Here is an 8496-nt window from a genome sequence, read left to right as displayed (position 1 = left end):
TTATTCTCGTAAAATATTTCAGTACGGAGTTTCAAAAAAAATTTTGATTAACTGTGAAACCGCTGTTGCTATTACAAAAAATAAATTTTTTTTCTCTGAGAATTAAATTGGTTTTTGGAATCAATTCGTTTAAAGTAAATTGTATATTTATTTTGTTGGTCCTAACATTGTATAAAGAATGTCAGTGTCTTTATCAGAACAGTTTTATAAGCGCACCAATTATGTAGGTATGCTCGTTTTGACATCTAGTCATAATTAGGTAGTTGGTCTCATCAACCGAACTTGACGTTCTTATTTTGAAATTTTTAGTCGGTAGGTATCTTATTAAAAATGGTAGCTTCAAAATGTCGAAAACAAGCTAAAAATCTGTTTTTCAAAAACTTAAAGAATAAAAAATCTTAACTTAATCTTTAAGTCGTGAAAAAATTGCAAAAACAATTTAAAGTATCAACTGTATTAAACTTTATTTTATGGTGTCATATTGTAGGGAGCTCTGCATTTTGCGGTTTCAAAAGTGTAGGGCTGGAATTCAACGTCTCTCAAACTAAGTTGTTAAAAAATTTGTTTGTTCGAGTTAAAAGTCTGACATCTACAAAAATGGAAAGCTTAACTATTGCACGACGCATATAAATTGTTAAAATACTACTACTAAAATGGTCATTCCGCTACAGCCACATATCGTCCTTTAAGAGGAGATTATGGTTCACGGTATACTCCAACTACGCAAGCAATTGCCAAAATTGTGAAGAAATTTGTAGTCTGGATTGTTTACCGATATTGTGTAAGGCCTGTGCAATGTGCGTCATCGCTTCGCTCGTTCCACTGAAAATATCGCTGCTCCAAATGAAAGTGTTGTCGAAGACCCGAATGTATCGATTCCTCGTCGTCGTTCTCAGGAATTAGGACTGTCTTACGGTAAATTATAGCGTATTTTGCATTCATTTGGATCTACACCTACGTCCATATCAAGCTTACACAACAACTTAAGCCAGCAGACCATACACAACGGTGAAGATAGGTCAAATGGCTGCTTTAACAACAGGCGGTGGAGGGGGATTTTTGGAACCAAATAGTCTTCAGCTACGAAGCATACTTCTCACACGGTGGGTACGTTAATAAACAAAATTGTCGTATATGGGGTTCTGAGAATCGCCAAGTAATTGAAAAAGTCACTGTTTGGTGCGCTCTTTAGTCCGGAGGTATAATTGGATCTTACATCTTCGAAAACGACTCTGGAACTGATGTCACCGTCAATGCGCAGCGTTATGGTCATATGATAACAGACTTTTTTTGGCTTGCTATTGAGGAATACGGTTTGGAAAATATTTATTTTCGACAAGACTGTGTTACTTGGCATACAATTATAGCGAATATGGATTTATTGCAAGACTAATTTTGTAGCGATATCAGTTGGCCACCGACATCATCAGATAAGCCTTTAATTCTTGAGCACTTCAAAACCAACATTCGTTAAGTTATTGCTAAGATACCGCCCAATATGTGTCAAAAAGTGCTCGAAAATTATCTCAAAAGAAACGATGCTTGTAACAATTCACATGGTGGGTATTTAAATTATGCGTAATGTCAAAGTTCATACTTTAAACAAAAAAGAGCCTAAAATGTATTTTAAGGAAGGTAAAAGTACAGACTGGAACACGAAAATCTTATAAATAAATAAATAAATTGGGTGACGCAACAGTCCGTTTGAGAACTAGGGTCTAGTGACTGACAGCTCTCAACCATTTCTGTGTGTGAGTACTGCTGTCAGGGATAGAAGGGACCTACAGTTTTAAGCCGAATCCGAACGGCAATCTTAGTCTTTGGAATTTCGCACCTCTGGCTAATCCTACGCCGCTGTACAGCCCGAACAGCTCGTTGTTTCGTCTTCTACTCCACTCGAAGCAACCCAAGGGGCTTTCAACCGCTTTTTTCAAAGTCCATGCTTCTGCACCTTATAGCAGGACGGGGATGATGAGGGTATTATATAGTGGCACTTTGGCCCCTCGAAAAAATGTTTTGGTACTTAATTGCTTTCTTAACCTAAAGAAGCGGAGCCTAAGTAGGCATGTACTTTGTTTTTCCCCATTAACCGATAAAACCATTTTCGCCCCTCTTGCCAATACTCACAAAAGACTCATTGACACCACGCTGAGTTCTTCCAATTAATTCAATGCCATCATCATGTGACAGTAATTGGACAGACTTTTGAAAGATAGTGCCTTCAGTCTTGACGTGGGAGCTCTGCACTATTCTTTCAAGTACGATGTTAAGAAAATCACATGACAGCGCATCATCTTGTGTAATTCTTTTTTGACATCGAAAGGTTCTGTTAAGTTGTTGAAAACCTTTATAAAGCAGCGTAAACTTTCCATGGTCATCCTGCACAAACGGACTAGTTTGGCAGGGATACCAAAACTAGACATGGATCCAAAACGCTCGTCTCTGTAGATGATGTCATATGCGGTCTTGAAATCGATGAAAAGATGGTGGGTGTCGATTAGATGGCCTTGGGTTTTTTCCAGGATTTGTCACACTGATAAGGATCTATCAGGTTGCTGACGAAGCGCTTCAAACGTTCACATATTAAGGCAGAGAAGATTTTGTAAGCGATGTGAAGTAGCCTGATGCCACAATAGTTCTTGCAGTTTAGGGGGACTCCTTTTTTTAAAACTGGAAAACAATACTAAGGTTCCATTCATTGGACATGCTTTCTTCCGACCATATCTTACAGATAAGTTGGTGCATGTTCCTAACCAAATTATCTCCAGCTGCTTCGATGAGCTCAGCATTCAAGCCATCTCCTTCAGTGGCTTTGTTAGACTTCAGTTTAGATATGGCAATCTTCATTTCGTCTTAGTCGGGAGGAAGGGATTGTTGGCTTTCGTCGTCTATATTGAATGGATCATTGTGCCTGACAGAAGAATTCGGTTTGGAGTCGCCGTTGACTGCGGTTCTACTACGATGTTTCCCTGATCGTGGCTGGTACCCTTGGGAGGTATTTTTTACCTTCTGGTAAAGCTTACGAACCTCATTCCTGTTGTGACAACCCTCTATCTTCTCGATCGCAAGCTTCTCATGCTCTCTTTTTTTCCATCTAAGAATCCTTCCTCTCTTTCTCTTATGATTGTAGAGCTCTCGAGCAGCTCTGGTCCTTTTGTGCAGCGCCGTTTTGTATGCCTGCTGTTTCGCTGTGTGCGCTTTCCGGCATTCGTCGTCACACCAAGGGTTTTGCTATGGTGGCCGTGTGAAACCGTGTAAGAATATGGAAATACCACTTCTCCTATTTATATAACGGCAATGACGCACCGAAATTCGCTGTAAGGAAGATGGAACCACTCAACCTCGGCGACTCAACAATTCCGCCTACCCGACCTTGACGAAGTGAAGATAGCTATATCTTAACTTAAGTCAAAAAATGCCGCTGGAGCTTACGGCATCGCTGCCGAACTCTTCAAAGCAGCAAGCGATGACTTGGTAGGGAGCATACACCAAGTCATCTGCAAAATATGGTCGAAAGAAAGCATGCCAGGTGAGTGGAATTTCAGCATAGTATGCCCGATACATAAGAAAGGAGATCCTTTAAAGTGCGCCAACTACATAGGCATCTGTCTCCTTAGCATTGCGTATAAGATCTCTTTGACGTATTATGTGAACGCTTGAAGCCGTTCGTCAACAACCTGATTGGTTCTTATCAGTGCGGCTTCAGATCAGAAAAGTCCACTGTCGACTAAATATTCACACTACGGAAGATCTTGGAAAAAACCTAGGAACTTCAAATCGATACCTACCATCTCTTTATAGAGCTCTACAAAGCAATGTCTTGTTTTGGCATCCCTGTCAAACTTATCCGTTTGTGCAGAATGACGATGGAGAATGCACGCTGCTCTATCAAGTTCGGAAAAGATCTTACCGATACATTTAATGTCAAAAAAAGTTTAAGACAAGGCGTTGCACTCATGCGACTTCTTCAACATCGTTCTGGAGGCACAATCTTGGAAATTGGAAGATAAAAGCGTGATGTCAGTGAAGCGCTTTTGAGCATTGCGACGGAAGCGAAGAAGATGGGTTTAGTGGTCAATGAGGACAAGACCAAGCATATGCTGTCATCAAAAAGGGACACTGAACAACGACGTCTTGGACAGAACGTCACCATGGACAGCTATAACTTTGAGGTAGTTAAGGACTTTGTCTACCTAGGCACCAGTATTAACACAGACAACGACACCAGCGCTGAAGTCAAACGAAAAATAACTCTCTTGCAAATCGCTGCTTTTTTGGACTTAGGAGGCAATTGAGAAGTAAAGTCCTATCTCGAGCATGTAAAATCACCATCTATATGACACTCATCATCCCGGTTCTCATTTATAGCGCTGAGGCCTAGACCCTGTAAAAGAAAGATGAGAGCGTCCTAGGATGCTTCGAGGGAAAAATTCTTCGGGTGAATTTTGCACCCGTACGCATAGATGGAGAATGGAGGGGAAGATATAACGACGAACTGTACGGGCTGTACATAGTTAGCAGAATTAAAGTCCAATGGCTTAGATGGCTAGGTCATGTAGAGCGGATGGACATCAACGCTCCAGCCCGGAAGGATTTCGAATCCAATCCCGAGGGACGGTGCAGTAGAGGAAGACCGCGACTCAGGTGGCGCACCCAGGTGGGAGAGAGCCTCAACCAACTTGGCGTGCGAAACTGGAGACAGCTAGCTAGTGACCGAGCTTGCTGGAGACGCATTTTGGTTGAGGGCCCGCCCGGGCTGTAGCGCCACCTTAAGTTAGTAAGTAAATAAGTAAATAAGTAAGTAAGTAAGGGTTGTCAACATTAAATCCGTACGTATGCCAAAATTGCTGTTGCTTTACAACTAGCTCATCAATTTAATTGTTCTCTTTTAACTAATAGCGAAAAATTATCTTTATTAAATTACTTATTTTTATGTATCATGAAAATCGGGAAAATTATCTGTTTATTTTCAAAAATTGCTAAAAATTTTAAAATTTTGGTAAAAGCGGGAAAATATTGAGTTGAGCTCATTATAAAGATTAAGGGTTAATTTAAAAACCTAATAAGAGCATTTAACAAAATTAAATTCAAAGGTTTTCTCATAAGGACTTAACAACGTTTTGTTTAGAATAAAATGAAAACAATTTGTGGTTTTTCAAAAACTGTACTATGAGCATGAAGTGCAGTGAAAATATTTATTAATGGAACTCGATTTCATGAATGTGGTCACCGCGAGCACGTTTACAGCAGTCGATCCGGTGAACCTAATTTTTGGTGGCTCGATTACACATATTGCAGCCAAAACGGCATCTGACCATTTTACAAGCTTTTTTGCAAATTAGCTCTTACTTGAGCTGTTAAATAACTTCACAAATTAAAAAGAATTTAAACTTCAGCGACAAAATGCGGATTAAAGAAAATGCGTGTTGAGTGTGCGGAACTATCATGTGGAATGGTTTTATTTAATTTCATTTTCTTTTCCTTTTTCTTCTTAATTTTAAATTTTAAATAAAATATGGCCGGTTGGGCGGGAAGTTTGAAATTTATACCAATACAGTTCACAATTCATACAATTCAGTTCACAATAGTGCAATTTTTAAAATGATATAAATGTGTATTTTAATTTGAAGTTAAATTCAATAAAATCCATTTTATAAAGTTTCTTATTATATTTCTTCCAACTTCGTCGGCTTTTTGGCATAAGCAAAGTACTCAACTTAACCCCATACAAAAAAGTCAGCGTTTAATAAAACGAACGAGACTTTCAATCGGCTTGCTTATTTCTTGGGATAACACGATCATCAAACTTAATCTTCAATAAATTGACTGTAATGTTTGCTGTGTGGCTTAGTGCACCATTTTGATAAAACCTTCTCTCGTATGAAAATGATTACTGCACTTCTTAATACTAATTAAAAAGTAGGTACATTATAGAATACAAATTCTCTCGTAATTATGTTGTTCATCAAAAAGTCTTATATTTCCAGAATTCAAGTATCAAACCAAACTGAAATGCTCCAAAAGAAAATAATTAATAGAAAAAGAAACCCCGGAATCCTTTTTGGCTTCTTTATAGTCCCAAACAAAAAATAAAAAATAACATAATTCTGGAAAATACAATGTGCAGAAATCTGCATATCTCTGGTATCGCGTATTCGAAGATGCATGGAATAAATAACACATCGTCGAGCTGCGCTGCTGCTTCGTGCTTGTTAAGGATTTAATTTACTTATGCATGTGTCTTACAATCAGAAAAGGAAGCATTTTAAATTCATAAAATGTGCCTTCTTCTTGAAATCAAGTTTTTTGAATTACACTCTGTTTGACTTCATACGAAGCAAAACTTGATTCCACACATAGAAAGAACTAATTTAAGGACACGAAGAGAACAAAGTTTGTTTAAATAAGGGCGGCTCTAACTTAAAGCCAAAATAAAAGGCCTTCGATTTTAAGGGCTCCTCATTTTAGGTACAGGTGCACTTTCGAGTCATATGACACCTGATTCTCCAGGACATCAATATTCACCCAACGTAAGTTATCATACCTCGTGTCAAAACAAATCTTATGTTATAAGTAAAACCTTTCTCCAACGAGTTTTTGCTATCATGCAAAAGGATAACAAGACGTCACAATAAATACTAATCCTCATATGTCCTTCATACGTCACAATGCATTCCATTGTCTGTCTTTAATAACATTTTTGATCAAATTCTATAACAAATTATTCAAATTCACCTTTTGGTTCCTTTTAGTTTCCTATAAAACCCGTCACTGTTGCCTGGAGCGCACATCGCACATCGTGCTTATATTTCCATTGTCAAAATCGTGCTTCGTGTGCCATCTCACTGCACTTCATATTTATTACATTTCCATTCCAAGACGCGAAAGAAGACAAGAAAAAAAAAAAAAATAAATTTGGAGAAACTACTTGGAACAAAAGAAAACAGAAAATAAATATCATCATAATGGAAAAAATCTCAACAAGGATAACGAACTTGGGGTATCTTCAGCCTCTGGTGGGCCCACCTCCTCAGTCTATGCCATACTCACTTCAATCTACTATAAGAGCAAAACACTCCAGGGGGTGCCACTTTCCTTTAAGCCTTCCCCATATCGCTCCGGGTACCTTTACCAACCTACTGTTCTAGTGCTGCTGTTGGCTATGTTGTGTTGCATTCTGCACAGCAGCATCCTGTCAGGATACCAACAAAAAAAGAAAACACAACAACGGAAAAAATCACACAGCAAAATTAGGAGAACCCAAAAGAGAAACAAAGAAGACTCAAGAACACTATGCACTATACAACACAGCACAAAATTTTAAGCTTAACAGGTAAAGCGAGCAGGAAAAGGATGAAAATCCGATGCAATTTAGTCCTTTATGACATCACATAGCTTTCTAGCTGCTACAACTAGCTTCTACCACCCAGCATCAGTTCCAACTTCCCATCACCATAACTAACACGAAAACGAGAACGACAAATGCCAGAAGTGACTTGGGGTGCGGCGGCTTGGCGTGGCGTCGTGGCAACGGAGCGCTATGACGAAGTCCCCCCTGCCATAAGTCGGATGCTCTTACATAGCTGCGATTTGTTTTTCTTCGTCATCGTATTCGAAGTCGTTGTCGTTTTTCGTTTTCGTCCTTGTAGTTGAGAGAACTTTTTCGTTTTGCCGCTGCTGCATGACTTCGACGTCACCGTCATTGTAGTTACCATCACCGCCGCCTCCACCGCCTTCGTCGCCACACTGCTGCAGACAAAAAACGGAAATAAGACGAAAATTGCCTTTGTGATTCTCTTTTCGGGGTGCTGCTACTGCTGCATGAGCTTCAAGCATATAAAAGCAAAACGTAAACGTAGCAAGGGATGACTTGATTTGCTCCAGAAATGTATAAGGCAAAATGCACCGTCAAAGGAAATTGCTTCGAGTTGGGTGTAATTGGAACAGGTGGAACCTTGTCTACGCTGCCGCCGCCGTCCCTGTACCGCACCTACAACACAAGACAACGGCAATGACAAGGACTACGACAACGACGTGTCGTGTAGTCGACTGCTATAGTTGGATCCTGGATGATGTATGAAACGATGCAATTTGCTGCGGAATGCAAGTAGCGCTTCCGGAAGATGAGAAATCAAGAGTTTTTCAAAATTCTCTTTCGCCTGAGCATACGCCATCCAGGACTAAAACTAGAGTTTGGGTATTTTATGATTTGATTGCATTTCTTTTTTCTTTCAGATCCTATCCATAACCTAAATGAATAAGTGTTCCATTCGTTCAGTATTTAGGAAGGTATAGGTACCGAGCTTGTTTGGAGAAAAATACAATTGGATGAAAAAAAATTAAGGTCTATAAGAAGGCTCGTTACGAGTACGTTTATACCTAACTTACCTACATTTCTACGTTCCTACTTTGAAAATATTGCAATTTTGAGACAGATACAAAGAGGATTTTTTGATTTTTCCTTTTATTTTTTTTAAGCTGTAGACCGGCATTTAA

The sequence above is a fragment of the Eupeodes corollae genome, chromosome 1, assembly GCF_945859685.1.
Source record: "Eupeodes corollae chromosome 1, idEupCoro1.1, whole genome shotgun sequence".
NCBI lineage: Eukaryota > Metazoa > Arthropoda > Insecta > Diptera > Syrphidae > Eupeodes > Eupeodes corollae.
This window is presented reverse-complemented; position numbering follows the sequence as displayed.